Below are 23,281 nucleotides of genomic sequence, written 5' to 3'. Positions count from 1 at the left end.
CACTTCGGAGATCATGACGTTAATTAATGTTCGCGAATCTTATCCCCCTTTCCGCAAAAGCCTAATCAATCCGCGTGACCCGCGATCGTCCCAAAAACTGTGCGATTCGCCTGGTGCCATTGTTCCTTTTATAGGTTTGCTTTTCACAAGTTTCCCCTTTGCTTAATTCTTCTTTGGATGCATGCCCGAGGGAGTTCAACTAAGCGCTCCCGCGGACGTTGCAAAACACAATTATTCAACCGGTCCAGCCGGCACAAAAAGTGTCGCGGTGTTCGCTCGAGCGCATTAGCCAATCTCGGACTAATGGAGCCCGCTCGTTGCGGAAGGAGAGCGAAAAAATGGATCGCTGGACTCGCCCGTTTCTTTCGTTCTGCGACACGCGCGTATCGATCAGGATGGCCGCGATCGATAGCATCGAAAGCCATCACGTCGCGGGACAACGCTCACGTCACGATGCTGGATTTTCTTCCGGTGTACCAAAAAACATTACCTCCCACGGTTCATTTCTCTTAATGCGTCCTTCCTTATGCAAGTTCTCGTCTGATATATCCGGGAGTCAAATCGATATAGATAATATAGCAATAGAAAAGAGACCGGGACAAAGAAATCGAATAGATATCACTTTCAGATCAACAGACCAATTGAAACCGCTTGTCGTACTTTGACAGCGACTATTTACGTCAGTGATATAAATAAATGTTAATAGTAGTTTTAACACACTAATATTTTATATATTGAATATTAATTAATTAGTTTTTTTAGTTAAATTATATTTTAAAATAGAAATAAAATATTATTATTGAGTATATAAGCAAATTTATTCAGTAAAGCTTAAATAAAATGAATCTTTTCTGTATCTTTTTATGTCTATCATATGTCGTAGCACAGTAAAAAGTATACAATAGTTTACTTTTTTTAAACTTTTCTCAAATTGCTTGAAATAATAATATGATTTTGACAACATTTTGGAAAAGAGAATTCCGCATTGTAAAATTATAGGAAATGCAGCCAACTTTTTTAGTTCTAACTAAAGCTACTTGTTATTGAACTATTTTATTTATATTACATTTCATCCTTTTAAGAGTTCATTTTTTATCTAGTTTTTTACTAATTTTAACCCATAACAGTATAGGTTGTGACTTTATATAACTTTATATACTAATTTGTATATTTGTAAATTTCATTAATTTTATTCAATTTGAATAAATCGAATAATTTCTCTTGATCAAAAAATATCAGAAAATTCGATGAAAATTTTCAGCACGGTACTTTTTGTCATGCGGATGAAATAGAGATATGCTGAAAAAATTTGCAGAACCCTTGATACTAACCCGAATGTCCTCTCGCATATTAACAAAAAACGGAAGACTCCATTTGCTCTCTCCTTGCTACAGGAAGGAATGAAAGGATGGGTAAAATGTGAGAGGGAGATGGGATAGGTGAAAGAGAGGTGGGTCGGAGCAGGGACGACGAGAGGACAGATTCTGGCACACGATGTGCTGGAGCGGCGGAAGTGCTCGAAGAGGCGCTCAGGTTTTGAGTTATGACACTTTTTGAGTCGAGAAGTCGCATTGTGAATGGCGCATCCGGGTCCGGTGTAATATCCCACCTCGATCTCAGTGCCGAGCCGGCGATAAATCTGCCTTAAATAAGATTTGCCGGCGACACTCCGGCGAAATAAAAGGAACGGAGCGCGGATGACGGCGCGGGATGCAGGATGCCGGCTTGTTACTTCTTCGACTTTAGCCCGTTGATGCGCTTCGTTCGCTAGTTTATGCCGGAGTTAATGAGGAGCCTGAAGTCTTCGTCTTCGTCCTAATTGCGAACGCGTTGCCACACAGCAGCAGCAACAGCAGCTTCTTCGCTCTCAATTTCTCGTCTACCATGATGACTCTTACAGCCCTTATAAAGGAAATGACGAAGTGCACTGACGAGTTTCCTTTTTACGAGCCTTTACACTCGAAGCTTATCTCCAGCGGGTAAGTTATACACATAAATAAGCGATAATGCTAATTCCAAGAATGCTACTATTATCATAATAATACTAATAAAATTAAATATTAAATATTAAATATTAAAAATGCTATTGTTATTATATTTGTAATAAAATATATGTATATATATATATATATATATATATATATATATATATATATACATTATTTTTATTTAACATTATTAGCATTAATATTAATTATAAAAGTTATTTACGATGCTCTTTATATTAATAATTTTTGCTTGTTATTTTTATACCCAAATAATTTGTATATAATATAGTAATTAGATTATATTAATTATTATTATATTAACATAAATTCATTATCTCTGTATCACACATATATACACACATCTATAATATATTGAATATTATATTATATGTATTTCTCTTGTACAAATATGTGCAAGTGTTTGCTCATTCCTAGTACATTATTTTATAATAACAATTTTTATTAAAGAAAATGTCAAGGGAAATCATTTTCCGTTAAAGCAATTTACTTTACTGAAGAATATGATTTTGTCATTTACTATTTTGTCATTAAACTTAATATACCGGAAACCTCTTATTTTTAATCGCTAATTACTTTACTATGTATATATAGCAGTGTATATATATATATATATATATATATATATATATATATATATATACTTTTTTTTTTTTTGAGAAAAAATTAATTTAGAATTGGCCAAGGATAAGATTGTCGAGAAAAATAAAACATCCTACATAAATGTATTTTTTTTACTTTTTCAATCTACTGTAACGAACGTGTTACAATAAATTAATTAAAAGTTTATTTCTGAATAATTATATTCTTGTTAAATAAAGTAATTCACAACAGCTGTATAAAACGAAAAATTATTATAAGTATATCCAAGTAAATGTTGCAAAACGAAAATGATTGCGAATTATATGTATAATTTTTAAGTTTTATAGTCTCTCTTGAAATTATGAAGTTGCATAAAGAGACGGCAATGAATCAAACTCAAGATTAAATTGCAGAAAATATGATTTGTTATTGCATGAAACAGAAGGCGCACGAAATAAAAATTCCATAATTTATATTTAAATTTAAATTGATGAATTTGATGTATGTATTTTCCACAATAACGGTTAATGATTTGCTTTAGGTTTTTATAATTTCTTTGCTCTAGAAATAATATTGCAATAGAATTAGAAAATTATTACAATTTAAATTTTAATTATTTATAAATAATTATCTTTTTTTTATGTATTATCGTATTATATTTAAAAAACTCTTTCTTTCTTGTTATAATGTTAATAAAATATTGAATCACATACAGAAGAAATGACAAATAATCGGATTACAAAAGAAAAATAAATAAATAAATATATATTTGTTAAAATGGGGTGAAATATACTAAAACAATAATCATATAGCTTTGCTACTAATTTATTTTAACAGAAAGTAAAACTAATACTTCACTTTAGGTAAAATGTATTAACGGTGCTATTCAATGTGATTTCATGCTATCGAACAAATAGAAAGGTCTTGTCTATTGATTCCGATAATTGTCATATCATTTGGTGGACAATTATTGGCGTATCTTCGGTGCAGACATGTCAGCCACACTCACGTGTGTGTAATCCGCAGACATATTTTGTAATTCCATTGCACGAGTACATTGCCTGGACTATGCAATCCGTGTTTTCTGCATCCTGCGGGACAGATTCTCACGACACGAGACAGTTCACGCGTGGAAGATGAACAAATTGGCATGCGCATACGTTAGACAATAAATCATCATATTTTATTTTATTTTACTTCTTTCCCTCCGGAAAAATCTATTTTCCGTTTTTTTTTCGCATTTTCAGCTGTATATGTTATTTTGCTTTTTTTTTAATATTGTAACAAATTTATTTATACGTGTTATACAATCATCACTTTTTCACGCTCACTTGACAAACCATTCTTTTATCTATTCACAATATTCAAAATTTTATATATATATATATATATATATATATATATATATAAAATGCTTTTTAATAAACTGTGGACTGTTATTGACAGTATTATTAATGATCATTGCCGTGTTTGCACCGTGCATTTTTGCGCAAAATGTAAAGTATCAAATATTTTAATGTTTTAACGAGAATGTATACTGTAAATATTCACGCAAGAATGAGATAAACTTAATGGAACTGTCAAATAACTTGCGAAATTATCGCGTCATAAAATAGATAAAAGTTGCATGTGCTAACTATTAAATATAGAATTATTAATAGAAAATATTAAATATTTTGAAATTTGTATTTATACACACACACACACACATATAATTACAATTATTATGCACATATGTATTTACATGTTTTTTTACATATTTAATAAATTCATATGTTTGCTGTGCATGATTTGCTGTGACAGATAGCTTTTCATTCCAAGACATTTTTTCCTGCGATAATGTGTCTTATCGAATTTTTGCCAAACTAATCTTTCTATCTAATATATATATATATATATATATATATATATATATATATATATATATATATATATATATGATGTCTCTTTTTCTAAATATTTATTTTTATCGAGGCACAATATTTACCTCATGCTTCTATATTTTTATTAACAGCAAATTTTTTCAATCTTATACTCAATCTTATACTCGTCCGTTATTATTGCAATTTTTAATATTTCTATTCAAAATATTTTTACCTGTACTATTAGACTGGAAATGAAACCTTTTGCGCTAGTCAGATATCGGCTTTTTCGACAGACTAAGCTGTCTATATCTTCCTCATATCAAATGCACGCATTCTCATCGAGAAGACCGAAAACGACAAAGAAGTTACAGAAGCCGATGAATTCGTGACAACACGAAGCCGTAAGAAACTTCCCCCGGGATAAATCCCGGAGATTACGCGACGCCGAGATTCCTCCTTTTATCCGCGGCCGCGCACGCGCTAAGGCATCGTAACTATTCCGCACGCCGGTGCAACTGCAGTTGAGAGTGTCTCCGGGATAAATTCCAAGGAAATTGTTCCGCCCAGAGAAAGACGAATAGTTCTGTTTGTCCACGAATTTCAAGCCGTTCTCTCTACCAGCGACCCTCTCCATGCATCGTCGTCGTCGCGCTTTCGAGGACGCTCACCCATTTATGGGTCGGGATCTCGCCTCAACATCAGCTGAAGATGTAACGCGATGCAACGTCGTGGCTCGGCGCGGTTCGGGACACCTCCTTGACCCCTATTTGCGGCTCGGAATCCCAAAACAACTCAAGCATCCTTGTATGCGCCACAGAGTTGCCGGCAGATATTCGCCCGAAAGTTTTCGCGTAATTGTGCGGAGATAGAAATGCGCCAAGAATAGGAGAAAAGATGGGAAGCTATAGGGTGAGCTAGCTCCGTATCGTACACTCAGATGCGGATGGATGCTTGGAAACACGCGAAGAGACGCGAAAATTCGATAGAAATATCACGGAAAGATGCTGCAGAGTGAACTCTCTTCGCGCGCGAATCAAAGGCTTCGCGTAAATTGCCTGCATGTTTCGTAACTAGATGTTTGCATATTTCGCAACTTCATTCGCTTCTCTCTGTGTTAACGAATCTTGTAGCTTGTAGAAATATTATCATAAATTTATGTGTATCAAAAAAACTTTTTCATAGAAATATTAATTCAACTTGATATCATACAAAATCCAGAGCCTACGATAATAATGTGTAATTAATTTTAAAACTGCAATTGATCGGTCAATTATTTGTAAAAAAAGGTCGATTTGTCAGTTTTAAAACCTTGTCATACTCAATCAATCGAATAATATCGTGATAATGATAATTTTATAATAATATTGATTTGTGTGTGGAAAGCGACCATGTAATTTCAAGTTTCAGACTCGCATAAAGAAAGAAGGTAATTCAGTATAACGATAGAATTCTGATCGAAATTCGAAGATTTCCGTGTAAAGTTGCTTTAACGTCATTTCTAGAAAGTTTACTTTCGAGTATACCTCGAGTGTGCTTCGGGGTAGAGTCTCGCGATGTCTGTAGCGAGGCGCTTCCGCTAATGACCAAGAGCATTTTCCGGGACCTTGCTAATTTTCCAAGTGTCCCGATTACGGCGGTGATGACACGGCCGGGGTCACACCGGGCGAGTCGGGTTAATTGGTTTTCACAGCGACGCTAAAGTTAATGTAGGTTTAGGAATATCCGCCGCGGATTACCATCCATTGTGTAAGTGGCACTCTCGATGCGATTCGATGGCGAAAGGTTAATACCTGGTGTTGACAACGATCGGTATTGAGCTGCATTGGCTCCTCTTCGAAAGCATTACGTAAACTGTATCGTTATTTGATTCACACCGTCTCGACTTAATCGCGGCTCATTTGCCGCTCGCGTTATCTCTCTATCTGTTTCTTATATTAATTACTTTCAGAAGAGTAACGCGCATAGGGAGGAGCAAGGTGGCAAGTGCATGATTGATCGAGCAACTACGAGGTGCCACTGCAAGCATTGCTAGAACAAATTTGCATTTTCTTTCGTTACAACAGCGGGAGGATTGAATTTATAATTTACTTACGTGCGATAGATAAGGATGTCGTGATTATTTTAATTTACACTTTGCGACTTTATTTATTACATGCGCATTTAACGCTATAATCTTAAACGCTACAAGCTTAAATATTTTTTAATGACGTTATGGTGATGATTTTGAAGAAATCACGGAGATTTTTTTTATAAAAATTTAATTCTTTTAGTTCGAGAAAAATTTTTATTTTTAGTTTATTCTTATCGTTAGACTGTCAATTCTATCAATTTTAAATAGCGAAATTGCGACCACCGGTGTTATTTTTCTATCCATTTTGTGATAATTTTCCGGTGGAATCTTTAATCCTATCTAGCTTGAATAGTAAATTAAACATTGTAAATCCATTCCGTGCGCTCCCGTAATTCGCTGAATCTCGAAATCCGGCGGGACGAGGAAGTCCCTGCGACGCCACTGTAATAACTGTCAGGATTTCTCAGGCATTATACAACCGTATCAGAATAATGAATGACTAAGTTACCATCGGTCCGCGACTCCGCATCTCGAGAGACAGTTGTATATCGCTTTTAAAGTACATCGAAGACCCTGGAACTGTCAAAAAGTACGTAAACACGAATTTAGACGTGCGGCCTGCGGCAACCATATTTATGCATCAGCTTCCACAATTGACCAGAATAGTAGCAAGGCTATCGCGGATCTACATATATATGTATATGCATATCCAACGAGATTCCAGCAAGTTTCGTGTGTTTGGAGATGGTTACACTTGGGAACAATTAGCATTCCTTTTAAACAAGTAACTGCAAGAATGAAACTAATTTCAGTCCGACTTCCACATATGCAGTGCATTCCCAAAGAGGTATTTCGTTATTGTTCGCTGATCTCGCCATTCTTTGATAAAGTATATGAATTTAACATAGGTAGCGAATAATTAAAGCGATAGAAAGTTCTCAAGCTAATTTCTTGACAAGTATATTTATTAATTAGAAAAGCGAATATTTTTAATTCAATATCTATTATTTGATATTATTACATATTTCTGAAAAGAAATAAAAGAAGGCTTTTTGTATCTTCTTAAATCTCAATATTTTGTAAGTAATAAAAAGTGCATATATTTATATTAAACATTTATTTTAAATGTAAAATATTAAATTCAATATTATGAATTTAATATAGAATTCAATATTATGAATTTAATATAGAATTATAGCATAGAATTTTTATGCAATTATATGCAAGAATGAAGATATTCGGTTATGTAATGCTAAATGAAAAGTTAAATTAAAATTTTAACCTTTGCTGTGCATGAATTAACGAAATATCGAGATTTATTAATAATTAAGAATATTATTAATATAATTAAAAATAATTTAATTATATTATACATAACATTTGCATAAAATCTGTAGAATCTTCTTGAAGAAATATAAATTTAAAATAGAATTTTCTTCCTTTTTTTTCTTTATGTGAATAAACTTACATTCGTCCAGAATAAAAATAATCTCTTTTTATTTTTTATCCTCGTTCTAATATGGACCGTTATAATTGCAACTTATTGATTTCTCAGTGAGAAATATTATGTGTTGGAAGCTGCAACTATCGATCAATATGTCTAATGCCATGTTCTGCGTTGACAATGGAATCATGCCGATAGAACGCATTGCTCTCATTTCGAATGAAGAAACATTTATCGAATTACATGTTGTTATAATTGTCGCGTACGTCAAAGGTCAACATTAGGCGCAACTGACATACGTATAGATATATGTCAGTGATGATAAATCGATCGGAGAGCCTACGTGTCTTAGCCGAATTAGGGTTATTCCTGCGGTCTACGTCTCCCTAACGTGTAATTGGTTTACGCTCGCAAAATCGCAAACACCCCGGTCCTCCGCGTGCCCCGCATGGCCTAAGTAAACCTGCGCTACTTGCCCTGGAGGAAGATTCGCTCAGCCGAAAGAGAGAGTTCACCCAAGATGCAATTTCATGACGGCTCGCGGTGCGGACGGAATCGTAATTGCACCTTAATTAACCGGGCGTAATTTAAAGACGTAATAGTCGCGCATATAGTAAGTGGAAATGGAATATACTAGTTTTATGTAATTTCGACTTTTGATTTGGTTTAACAAAAATTTCATATTTGAATAAAGAAAAGATATATATATATATATATATATATATAAGTTTCTGTTATAAATTATATGTAATAAAAGAATAGAAAAAAAGAAAGAAGATTATTTTCTTACACAAAATAATCTAATTATCTTATAATCAGGACTAGATAAGTTACTTGGATGCATTTGCGGAATTCTTTTCTTGATATGCTCGATTATCATCTAGTTCCTCAAATCCTAAAACTATTATAGATTGAGGTTTTAAATTGAGAATTGTCCTATTGATTTAAATGATTTCCATTGCCTTTATTACTTTCGAAAGATATTTAATATGTCTCTTTTGCTAAGTTATAATAATAAAGTAAATTATTATTTTGAAAAAACGCTGTTATATATAAGTTTTATAAATTTGCTTTACATTATATTGGTTTTCTTTCTTCATTATCAAAACGTACCATATTTTGACATTCATTATATCAATATATTTTTCATAATTTTTTTAATATGGTTCGATTAATTAACGTCAATTTGAATAAAATGATTAGATCCTAAACTTTAATGCTGTTTCTTTCTTATAAAAGATAATATACATATAATATACAAATGAAAAAGATAGAGTAATTAAAAGAAATATAAGAAATTTCAATTATATATAGGATCGTATAAAATTTTCAAAATTAAAGATTATGTTTATAAATTTTTGCAGTGGATATTCAGATTACCATTTTCAAAGATAAATATACTTAGTAGACATCAAACGTCGAATGTCGAGCGAATATCCAGTCATCTAACCGATGTCCTCAGGGTAATTCGAACTATCCAACAGTCGAGCCTGTTAACCACCTGGTCGTATGCGTCCACCTTCGGTCGGTCGGAGGTGCTAAAGGCTACAGGACCCAGCGTCGTCGACCTGCAGGGACTCCTCCAATTCATATGCAAATGTGAAAGCTCCCGCGGCCTGCTCGGCATTGTTCGCCCGCCGGAGTTTCAGTGTCCCTGGGCTTGACTTACTACGTGAATTTCCGGAAAACTCTAACGCGAGGTACCCGTGTAATTGATAATCATCCTCTCGCTCCCGGCGAGCTGGTCAACGGGTTCTACCTTTTTGCTCTTGACTCAACTCCGACAGGAAGATGAAAAAAGATAAGAAAAAGGAAAAGAAAAAGAACAAAAAATGTTAAATTCTTATGTTAATCTGCTTGTCAATTGTGTGTGTGGTCTGATAATTTTATCGTAAAATATATAATGTTGGATTGTTTATTTATCTACGCTAGGTTATCTTACTGTATTTCTTACTTTATTAATTCAATCATAACATTTCATTAAATTAAATTAAACTTTCTCTCTCTTTCTTTTTTTCCCTCTTTTTCTCTCTGTTTTTTCCGAATAACTGAAATATTTAAATAAGTATGTATATTTTTCGTTATAGTTCGTTAATTTTTTATATTTAAAATTATAATCCTTTATATAATATGTCCTATACAACGATAGTATATAGTGTATAATCCTTTATATAATATGTCCTTTACACAATAGTGTGTATTAAAATTATTTTTATTATTATTTGTGATAGAAAAATCTGATAGTTTTATAAAAAATATAAAAATTTAGCGATTGATCCTTTTAAAACGTAATTTTAAATTACATCGAAATTTTTTCTATCGAAAAATTCTGCATCTTACGTGTCCCTATTATTGTCGCTTCGGAGAGAAACGAGAAGAAAGTAAGAAGGAACGAACTAGTGAAGGGAGTGATGAAGGAAGAACGCATGCGAGACGGCTTTGTCGCCTCGATACGGCTATTGTCGTCTCTTTGCATCGGTTAATGGTTCTCCGGATTCCTTTGAGCGGGTTGGTCGTCGCTTTACGACGATCGGATGCAGCAGAAAGGATGGAAAAAGCGCCCAAGGGGACGGTGGTTTGTCGATCCGAAGATGATACCAGCATGTATCGATCAGAGTTGACGCTTTTCTCAAGGATGCCGATATACACAATATTTACTGTACTTTAAAGTTAAAATGTAAATTTTAATGACGCTTATGAACTCCAATAAAATTAGTTTACAAATTTATCAACAATAATTTTTAGTAAACATTTTGTTATGTCAATTTCTAAGTATATACTAGTACTTGCAAGATATTTTCGAGACTTTCCTGTACAATTCGAAAGATAGTTTAGTCATTTTATGAAGAATTTAATTATAACTGTAAGAAAATGGATATCAAATGGTAATAAACCGATAAAAGTCGAAGTACAGTGTACAATATGTTACTTTTGAGAAATTCTTTGAGAAGAAATTGAATTCTGCGATTGTCAGCCTGAAAATGAAAGATTCGCACAGCTTTTCGATTCAATCCTCGATATTTTTCTCGCCTTGATATTTTCTCTCCTTTTAAATTCTCTTGGGATTAGTTTGAGATTGGGTAATTAGAACTTTTACATTAAAAATTCACAATTTTCAAATAGACTAGAAAAAGTTTGCTTCTTCGTATATAATTAATTTTATAGAATTATTCTTTTGGAAAGATATTATGTATTGTTTTTCATGCTTTTCAGCTTTTTTAAATTTATGATTATTTAATGCTGTAGCAAATATATTAGAATCGTAATCTTTAATTTAAAACAGATAATAAGTTTAGTATTAAATTTTTTATATTCATTTCCTTCATTAATATATGATAAAAATTTTCTTATCCATTTCAATTAGATTTATATCTCTATCGGTAATTACCTTACATTTTATATTTAAATTATTTCCTCGCAAAGGATAGAAAATAATGTAATCTTGATAAAACTAGAAATAGAAATTTATAATTCATAGAGGAGCAATTGAGAGTTATCTTCTTTAGGAATAAATAAGATATTGTACAAAGATCTCAAAGTTTCTTAGCATTGGCTTTACCGGATCAGCTTTTTAAGATCTCTTACCTGTACTTTTAAGGCTTGAGCTTTTTATTATGTTAGTAAAGCTCAACATGCTTAAATTTTCAGTATGAATTTTAGAAGAAGAACTTTATAATATGTTATATGGATATTAATCCGCATTAACATAAAATTATAATTTTTGCTTAAGCCAACAATCGATAAATCACGTTATCATATTTCTCTATATTTTAAAGTTATAAATAAATCCATTTTTATTACAAATAATATTGTATTTTTAAAAATTCATATATATATATATATATATATATATATATAAAATATATATTGTCTTTTTAATGTATGCTTAATTATTCTAATTTTTATTTCTTTAAGAAAATTTTAATCATTAAATTAACATTCGGTTTAATAAAAATTAATTTAGTTATATTTTTTCTATCAATTTATTTTGCTGAAGTGTACATAAAAGTGCGCGAAATCAGTTGAGTTGCTTTCAATCTTAATAGTATAACGACATTTTTAATTATATAATGTCAAGCTTATTCCCCACTGTCCACATTTCTGTCCTGTCGAGCGTGATATAACATGCATATATATATATATAGAGACATAGTCAATATATAAATGATAATAAAAACGAGGATTCTCCGCGGATTCTCTGATGTGAACAAAACCGCTTTGTGACTGCAAAATATGTAACGTGACATATTTTGCGCTTTCATATAGTCAAAGTTAACGCGCACTTGCATATTACAAAAAAGCTTTTTACGCAATCTATGGAACTATAATTCGGATTACGTCGCGATCATTCTGTCACTAGGCTTGATACAAATTACATATTCAACATTTTGTTTCGTATTTTCTTTTATATAAATATGAAATGTGATTTATGCATGTGCACTCAATTGAGATTAAGAGATAAAATTAGTATGAAAAATTGGTAAGAATGTGAATATGCAAAATAATTTTTTACTCAATTTTTTTCCTTTTGTTGAGTATATTTTAAATTTTTTTATTATTGAAAGACATTTATTAAAATATGCAGCATATAAAATTATAGATAAATTTTTATCCTGAATCTGTCGTGAATTACCTGAAACTGATTCTTTTTAAAATACATATACACATCTATATGTATATATGTATATAATACTTTTGTATGTGAAAGGTATAAATTCATATGTAGCAGTAAACACTTTAATGATAGCTATGATTAAATAAGCTAATTCTATAGAATTTTGCATATTTGCTATGCTAGTTCATGAAGACACACTATGAATAAGTATTTACATTAGCCAGGAGAAATTCCACAATGTTTTCAATACTAATATTTATCAAGCTAACTAAGATGCATATTAAAATACAAGTTTGCAATTTTCAATGACAGATTGTTAATAGGTTTTTTCCTTTAACAAACTTGAAGAATATTAAAATTAAATAATTTTTATAAAAGGGACTGCACGCGCGAACGATATTTTAATTTTATTAAGTTGATAATTAAAATATTTATATTTATTAATTATTAAGATATTTATATCTATTAAGATAACTTTTTTTATCATTAACTGTATCTTAACAAATAATATAAAAATTAAATATATAATATAGAAGTTGATGTAAGATAATTTCATAAAATATGCAACACTATAGTCTAATAGATTATGTTGCCTTTTCATTAACGAAAGAGATTTAGTTACATTAATTGTCCGTGTTTAATTTGACTCGTATTTCGTGCGAGCATAGAAACATAGTTTTGTTTGGTTCATCTAAATTACAAATTGTTGTATAATTACATAATAATTGAATTCTATTTATCCGCATCAAAGGTAATATGTATGATTAATAGATGTTAAATATTTTGCAGATTTGAGATAAGAGCAAATAATTCATTTGTAGAAAGTATAGACATTATATATATATATATATATATATATATATATATATATATATATATATATATATATATATAGAGTAAGAAATATTTTATTTTTTACATCTATCAAAAATTCATTTTCTATTGTTATATTTTTTTATGATTATAGTAAATCCAATTGGTTTCAAATAATGTTTCTTTTCAATAACACTATTATTTAGTATTATTAAAAGTATCGATACAAGATCTATGTACTATATTATAAATACAAATTATACATATATAAATACATATTATACTACAAATTGACTTTTCATATAATATTAATTAAGATTAATGTGCATTTTAGCCAATTTAATCAAGAATAAACGCTATGATGTATTTTTTACTTGGAATTTATCCAATATACATTTAAGTAATACATACAAATTTGTCGTGTATATTTTGAAACTAATGCATATCTCAAAATTAAGTAATTTATCCGATGATTATGTTTCATCGATTTAAATATTTCATTTTTATATCAGAAAAATATGCGTTTGACAGTCTACAAAAGCTTTTAGCAAATAATAACATTTGTGAAAAGTTTCAATGATGGGATAGATTTGAATCAATTCGTTCCACCCGCGTGAATCTATTTTGGAAAAAACTTGCAACAAGGAAAAGTTTTATCAACGGCAAAGATTATCTACCGGTTCGCCGTGTCAGTAACAGCTTCATCATACCCATATCAGGATAATTGCGTTGCGACGGTGTATAATTAGAGCGTATTCTGCCCTGCGAATATATGCTGCGTGGCTATCGTCGGAAACATTTCACCTGCTTCACTCTCGTACAATTTACCGTGAAAACTCGATGTTCGGCTATAAACTCTAGTATTATCACGGACACATGAGAGATATATCCAAGATTTATGGCCTGTGCAATAAATTAATTATTCTTACAATCTTCTATCGTACGCGGTCGCAATGCAAAAAAATGACATTTTTAATATTGAGTCACTTATAATCTATTTATATCAAATGCATACTAAATTTAGTCGAGATAAACTGTGATATGTAGATAATTTTGATTATTTCAATTTTTCAGAAAATTGGTCTGTTTCTGAATGTTTACAAAATTAGAATTTTATTTACAATGAAATCCGTGCTAGATGTTATATCATGTTAGTAACTTTCTGTCGTTCTGAAGAAGATATTCGTGTCCAGTGCGGTAAAGTTTGCAATTTGTGCGAGCAAGTTTGCATGCTGCTTCAATGGAAAGTTGAGTGATACGCGGATAAGAGGAAGTCAAGCGACGCTCAAGTCCGCTTGTACCCGCTTGCGCAAAATACCAAGCGTTATTTGCGTAACCTATGATCCCTCCGACGGGAAAATATCGTAAGTTTGTTCACTGCCTCGGGGGATACTTAAGGGGGATCGGATACTCGGGTTTTCTTTCCTACCGTCGAGATCCGCGGAGGATCCTCGCGCGATCAAAGGGACTACAAACTCTCGTAAGAATATCCCGAACATCTCCTGTTTTCTTCGCTGCGGTTCCTGTAGAACTATTACTTTATCGGGGATCTTCATGTATTTGTCTCACGAATAGTTACAGATCCGAAAATCCAAGTGTCCAAGCAGAGTTCGTAGTCGCGTGTGCGGAAGTTTAACGCGCTCGTATGTCTGAATATATTAATTTAGTTTCCATTCTTTATGATAGTAACTAATTGAAGAACTTGAAGTCAAACAGAATTGTAATAATATGTTTAAATATCAAAATATGTTTGAATATATATATTTTATTTTATTTTTGGAATTTTTAAATTAAATTCCAAAGGTAAATAAATAAAGATAAAATTCTTGGTAGTAATTGCTTGATAAAACTTTCTAGAGTAATTGCTTTTAAATGTCGCAACTTCAATTTTAGCAAAAATATTATTCAAAGTAACTGATACAATTAAGATTAGAACAAATCGCACAGTAACATCTGACAATTTTTATTAAATTTCTAAATATTAAAAATCAATTTTAAAAATTTAATAATAAATAATTAATTTAATAATAAAAATTTAATAATTAATAATAAATAATTATTAACGTATAAATATAAACATTATTTTTTTTCCGCAAATCATCTTTATCCATATCAATCGTTTTCAATATTATTTCACGTATAGAACAGAAAAGTATTCATAAAATGGAAAGTGGAAACCATCGTTAGTAACCGTCAAAAAAAGCCATAACTTAAATTAATTCTTTCTCGCGCAAATCATATCGCAAGCATAAAAGTAATATCTTAATTGTCTATCGCGAGTATAAATTAAGAATATATCAGTTCTTAAGTTTTACGATTTGCTCATATTAATCAGCAAGATTAAAATAATGCTCTGATGTAATATTTTTTCCAACTTTTCTTCGAGGCTATGCGAATTATTAAAATAAGCAAGCACGATTTTTAATTATCTGCATTCACAAATATCAGGCTACATCCGTAGTAGTAATTAAATTACGTTCGGCGTCGCAAAAATATGCCGGAGAGATTTCACATTTTCAGCGCAAAATAAAAAATTGCCGAGTTCGTTTCACGAACATCGCGGATAAGAATTGTGTACCTGGTTTTTCAGCTTATTTCATGAGCGCGGCTGCCATTCGGATATCCCGAGAGCGAGAATTTAACGGAAATGAGAATGTAACGACGTACTTTTAAAACGCTCGAATGGCATTTTAATTATTAAAAATTCAGAAAATCTAATTTATCTAAATTATGAGATAAAAAGTAAAAAGACAGTTCGGAAAAAAATTATATTGCAATTCTTAATTATTTCTTTATATAATCACCTCTCTTTCTCTCTCTCTCTTTCTCTCCCACTCTTTTATGCTCTTTGTTTATAATTTTGCTTACTATAATAAATAAATTTTGAAATTATTTATCAGTGTTGCTGCCTTCTTGAATGAGAAAACAGATAACTTTCTTTATTTTTCTTTATTTATAAACGAAATGCTTGTATCACTCAAGTTTCCATTTTTTATTCTCATTGCGGTAACATAAACGCGAATACATGAAAATGCAAATCTTCTTTTAGATACTAAGAAATCATGTTACGATGTATGAATTAGCCGCATACGGCGAATTTTCAAATGTTCCAATAGGACGCAGAAAGCAAATTTATCGCAGTCAACTAAAAATTTACAATGAAGACTTCGGTAATTTTATAAACTTGGGCATAACGAGTAAATTCGAGAAAAAAACGCGAGAGATTCTCAATCTTTCGTCAAATGTTGTAGCTTATTGGGTTTCTCGCTACTGTTCCCTGAATAGGTCACGAGAGAGAAGATTGTTACCTACCATTTTTCTTCAAATCTTTTTAACGTGGATTTTTTTTACAAAAAGGATGGACAAAAGAGAAAGACAGCTCGGCATCATTGCTCATTCGTTCGTGTTCATGACCATTGAAAATCGTACACGTGCACACATTCGTAGTGGAAGAGTAGATGCGCGAACGAGAAGTATTGTAGAGATATTGCACGCGGGTGAATTTGCATAAGGCGAGCTTAAAACGACGGCATAAGGACGGAGGAAGGAAGGAAATGCCGATCGATCTTCCGCAACCGACGTTATTTTCGCAGCTAGTTCTGAATATTCATAAAACAATGATTTGTGGTTTATTGCCGACGCCGACGCCGCTGCTGTGCCATACCGCTGGTCACGTTCCCCTGTTTCTGATTCATTTTCTCTTTCGGCTAGTTTTTATCTGCGGTCCCTCTCCGCGATATTCGTTAACGATCGATCCAGTTCTCGCAAACGCGTCGCGTGAATTATGCTCTGTCGATGTATTTGCACCATTATATTATATAGACCAGTCAAAACGTCGAGCAACAATGTGACTAGTTTTCATTTATTTAGTAAAATAAAAAGAATTTTTGAAATTTCCCAAAATTAAAATAAAATTTTTTGGGTCAGAATTATGGACAGGATATTTTTTATATAATATTTTCTTTAACTTATTTTATATTTTGCACGTTTAAACATTTTTACGTTTTTTAATAAATTAAATATTGCTATAAAAATCAAATAGAATAAAAGTTGTTATTTTTAGCTTTTGTCCCTATTACTTACGCAATAATATTATCTAGATTTATTTGATTTAATTCATTTTGATATCAAAAGATATTTTAATCAAAATATACATCTCTCTTTTGCATCCATAAATAGGATTAATTTATAATTTTTTTTTATTAAATTAAATAGATAAAAAAATATTTTTTTATCTATAGCAAGCCGAGGCATTTTTGCAATCAATTATAACTCATAATATCAATTATTTTATTAAAACCTTGTCAAAAAATTGCTTTCTATTTACGTACATTTTTTTCATGTAAATTCACATATGACAGATTCGTGCCCAACAATATGCATTGTGAACATGAAGACAGTCCAAAGACTGTTATTTCCGCTGTGTTGCTCTGCATGTCATTTCATACTGTTTATACCACACTTGACACGCTTGGTTTTATTTAGCGGCCAAGCGAAAAGGTGTCTGGTGTCTTACGTCTGTCTTAACTGTATTTTGCGAAGATCTATTTAAGCTCAAGTGCTCAACGTAAAAAGACGCAGTAAATATATAACAGTATCAAATATTTACTTGAATATTTATTTTATTTATATTTGTTGAATGTACATACGGGTAATGATGCCCGACTTTTCGTGAAAACATACACGCGGGATTCATATTTTATATTGGACAAATTTGCATGCGTATACAATGATACATATCTACTTTGAACAGGGCTTTAATGTCCATAGTTTAATGTCCTTTTGTAATTTATGACTTACGCGTGTAATTGCCTTTTACACTCTCATATACCTTACAATGACCTACATAATATAATAACATTAAATTTAGAGCTTCGTTTTGTATTTTTAAACTAATACTAAATTAACGAGCTTAACATAGTTGATGCTTCTAAAAATTTTATAAAAGAGATACAATATTCTTTGGAAAATTATGAAAAATAAAAGATATATTAAGAAAATAAGATTATATATATGTAATTATTGTAATATTTGCTATCTCAAAAATAAACTGAATAGCGTAAATGTTCATATTCGTGTAGAATCATTTCTAAATTAAATAAGATTTCTTTTATCATTTATTACTTAGCACATTTATCACTTATTTCTAATTATTTTTTATATTTGACATCTTAAACACATAATTAATCAAATCATTGGTTCTTGAATTAATTTAACTTGTACACGGTGTATTTTTTAACTTGTACAAAGAGATGAGAAATGGTTATGATAAATGATTGTATGCCGATCGCCAGCGTAGCGTATTATAAGATCGAACATTTTCCATCTCTCTCTCAGTGGGATTTAATTTTCAGCTATCCATAGAACTTGGCCGTAAAACTTTCGTTACTCCGTTCCATGATTTCTCTGAATAAGTTTCCAACGGTTCATATCCTCTCGCTCGATTGTCGACGAGGTTCCTTTCGTTTTATTCTCGAGAGTTCTTACCCATGGTCGACTCGTTTACCCATTCAAAGGTCAAGATAGTATTTCGCATCGATATAGCCAGATCGTTTTAAATTTTGGTTTACAAAATCTCATGTAACTTTTGCACATTTACCGTAATGTTTAATATATTATAATAATATATAAATAATTTTGGAGCTTGTTATTCGTTTAACAGCCAGAAGCAACTTTGTAGCAATTATTTTCCGATTATTTTGGCGAGTAAAATTAAATGTATCGATATAAAATATAAATAAACTATTATATAAATACAATAAGCTAATATTATTTATATTAATGGGATTAATTTGATATATTTACTTATATATACATATAATCTTATCGTATATACTGAAAATACGAGTATTGTGTCAACAATAATAATATCAAAGAGAATTTTTATGCAATCTCTTGCTAGAACAATAATAAAAAATTAACGTTAAACTAAAATAAATAACTTCTATTATGTGTATAAGTGTGATTCAAAATTTAACACAAATTATCAACAGAAAAATTAATTAGAATCAATAGCAAAATGTTTGTTAAATGAAATAAATTATGAAGTAAAAGAAGAGAAAAATTATATAAATTAAAAATATAATTACAAAAGCTTTTCATATATGTAACGAAGCCACGTGTAACAATTGCATCATTGCAATTTCAACAATACAATGAGAAATTTTCTGGATAGCATATAAATGCATTTAAATTAATACAAGTGGCAAGTGAGCAAGCTGTATTCATAGGTAACATATAGATAGATAAGGCTTGGCCGCAAATTTGCTGATTACAAGCGATCGTTGCAACCCTTTACTCACGATAACTTTGCGTTTAGCCGAGTACGAGCTATGAGATGTAAATGCCGAAGAACTAATCCTGCATAGCGCTATCATAAACATACCGCAAAGGTAGCCACAGCGTAATGCCGTTAGTAATTATGCTCCGTATGTACGTGCAGATTACTTCATTACTTATTTAATGCGGATCACAGACTGCTCATTGCTAGAATTTCGAGGACTTAAATTAGAAGCAATAATTTACGAATAATTATTATTTAATGTTTTTACCTGTCAAATAAATTCTTAGATATTTAAATTATTAAAATTCTTAGATATTTATTAACTTAAATTTTTCTTATATTTTCTTAATTCAGTTTCTTACGTATCGAATTTTTTACATATTAACAATTTTTACATCTTAACCATTTTTAAAATTCTATGTATATTATATATTAAATATTCTTCTATTATATATTAAAATAAAACAGCTTTATTAAATGACACATATAATGAGCACATAATTTCAATTTCAATTATTATTCGATTTACTGCTTTTTAATAAAATTTAATAACTATATAAAAGAATGCTTTTTTTCGTTCTGTATTTTCGTTTGTGTATGTACGTGTTAGTGAAATGAATAAGTATTATTTTCCAATTTCTAAAAAACTTTTTCTTTCATAATTTGCAATCTAAATGAACTAACTGTAAGAATTAAATATGCTCTATAATTATAATTAAAAAATATTTCGAATTTTATGTTCATAATAAAGATAATTCCATTCTGCCGAATTGAGAATATGTTGAAGATCGACTCGACTTTTTAATTCGGTTTTTCGATATGGCATTTTCTTTCAGATAGCATCTTGATAATGCTTAAGGAGACGCATAAAGATGAAAACTGAGAATAAGGAAATCGACTGAAAGATCCAAGGGTCTTCAGCTAAAAGGATTACTCGAAATCGAGTTTCTGCCGTTGTGCTGAAAAACACCGGGGTCAAGATACTGTCTTATGGAAAATGTGAAGCGATAAATGTACCGACGAAATACGGAATGATTGTCGACGAGCGAAAGAGATCAGCTCTTATTTGTTATTCGCTGCCCGGACAAATCTACAACGTATACACCACGGTTATTCGCGGAGACGAGAAACGTACGTTCTGGGTTAAGGAAAATGTAGTCACGAGCGGCGATGCACTCGAGAACGTGTTGAGGTTGGCTACATGCTGTTCCCGAGAGCGATCTGTTTTGTTCCGGTACAGAAGTTGGATTTGTCTGTAGATTTCCGCGGAGATTAAAGAGCCGCTTTATGTACCGTGTATTTTGACGAAAGTATTAAAAAGTTCGTTAATCAGAACGGGATTATACCGTCGCATTTGCATAACGGGGCTACTGCTATCTCTACAATTGAATTTTTTTGCGAATATAAATGAAACTAGATGTCAAAGTAAAAGCTATTATACTCGAGTTGCACATTTTCTAATGAAAAATATTTATTTTTCTTGATATAAATCATATCTTGCTGCATAGAGTATAAAATACTGTTTGTTTAGACAAACAAATATGTAAAAATAAATTTGTTATTGAAACACGAAGCTTTTAAATAAAAAGTAAAAACGTAAGATATTATATAAAGATATTAAATAAAATGATATATTGTTAATATACTGACAATACATTTTTAGGAAATATAAATTTAAAATTTTCTTATTTTTATACATTTGAATATTAATTATATAAAAAAATCAATGTTTATTTAAATAATTGAGATTCCGGAGATTAATTGATTCTACTACATATATACTTTTTGTTTATCATAAACTTTTGAATTTATGAAATGACTAGATAAAGCGATCACAATTAAAATTTTCCTCAATAATAAAGCTTGATAATAAAGCTCAATAAAAGTCGTTTTAAAAAAAGCAAATAGCTTCTTAGTTTTAAGCTTCTTGTTATTCCGCATATAAGTTATTATATTTGTATTTGTATATGTATATATTTTCTATTTCTTATTACTGTACATGTAAATGAATAATATTGAATTTCAACATGCGTTATTGATATCATCAACAGATACCATCAAAGCCTCGTGAGATTAATATTTGAATTAAATATTTGATGAGATGCGCGTAGATTGACAAGATTTAATTACATAGGTGAACGTGATGCACGTGGAATATTTGCGAGACAGATTCACTAGCAAATTTACGTGTAAAAATGGATAAAAGAATGAAATATTTATTGACAATGTAAATCGTAAGATTGATGTCTGAGTAATGTTGACAGAAAAAGTAATTTGTATGTTACTGTAATGTATTAATGGATATCTTGCATTTTCTTTAATATACTGATTTAATTACTAGCTTAATATATTTTAATATATTTTTGCAATCTGTGCAAAATATGAAAAACTGCTGAATTAAGATTTTATCGAATTAAAAAAATGATCTTATTTCTCTCTTTTTTTTCTCTTTCTGTAATACTCTTTCTGTGTAGTAATTAGATTTCTTAACAAAATGTTTTGCTATTTGCCGAATAAATTTAAATGTAACAGTATTTGAAAAGTCAATCTTTAATGAAATCATAATTGAAACGATAAGAGGAGGACTTTGCCACGATGAGACACGACGCCATAGACGAGCGAAAGAAGTATTCAGTAAAATTGCAGTAAAATTCATAAAGAAGGCGATAATTCTTACAACTGATCGAAGTGCAATAACAAAATAACAAACTAACAAAATAACAAAATAAATAAAATAAACGTATTATATTGTCTGAAAAAAAATAGAATTAGCACTAAAGATTCATATCATATTATAGTTTTTAATGCATGGAGATAATCAAGTTTTTCGAATTATTTTGAATTTTCCTAACTAATTTGAAAATCATATAAGCACATAAATATTACTTAATGCAATGTAGTTTGCATTTTTTATTATATACTACAATGCTATTAAATTAATAGGAAGATATCATGATATTTTAAAATGCTAATAAATGGCCTTATTTTGCTCGTCGACAGAGAAAGAGAAATGACATATTAATCAAGTTAAAATATTCCAATTTTACAAACTGTAACGAATTTTAGTAAGCCTTGAAACAAACGTGCTAATGCTATTGAAAATTCATCGTATAAAATATTTCGTACAATTTGCAGCGATTGAGTCATCAGAGAATTTTCTGAGAAATTGTAAAACTATTTTGATTGTATTAAGAATATATATACAATATGTGTATATATATTCCTCGTATAATCTTGTGAATTTTCATGCTTTATAAAATTATAAACATATGGTGATGTGATATGTGTGTGTCTGTGTGTATGTATTTATATATTACTTATTCTTTATAAGTATACTTTGAAAAAAGTTATTATTCCTTTGTATAGTCATTTAAGTGTAATAATTGATTATTAGTTTTCATTGAATCTTTAAAAGCCTTTAGGCTTCGCTAAATATCTTAATAATGATCCCTCAATAACTAACTTTATTATATCCGCACACGGTTAATTAATCTTCTACTCTGGTTACCTGTAATGCTCTACATAAACCGACATACATTGTAGCACAGTCGTTGCAATAATAATTACCGTAAGCGTATTTATAACCACCATATACACACATA

General features: G+C 30.5%; 1 pseudogene across 1 annotated transcript in view; it reads right to left on the bottom strand.

Annotated features, from left to right (window-relative positions):
- The window catches only part of LOC145963349 (uncharacterized), a 56,912-nt pseudogene that overhangs the window by 3,867 nt on the left and 29,764 nt on the right, over positions 1–23,281 (bottom strand). Inside the window, exon 2 of the transcript XR_014436130.1 lies at positions 4–1,902. The product of XR_014436130.1 is annotated as an uncharacterized LOC145963349 (transcript). The remainder of the gene's footprint in view (positions 1–3; positions 1,903–23,281) is intronic.

This window comes from Camponotus vicinus, unplaced genomic scaffold (genome assembly GCF_025532165.1).
Source record: "Camponotus vicinus isolate PSW18456_S1 unplaced genomic scaffold, iyCamVici1.0 SCAF_12, whole genome shotgun sequence".
NCBI lineage: Eukaryota > Metazoa > Arthropoda > Insecta > Hymenoptera > Formicidae > Camponotus > Camponotus vicinus.
This window is presented reverse-complemented; position numbering and strand designations above follow the sequence as displayed.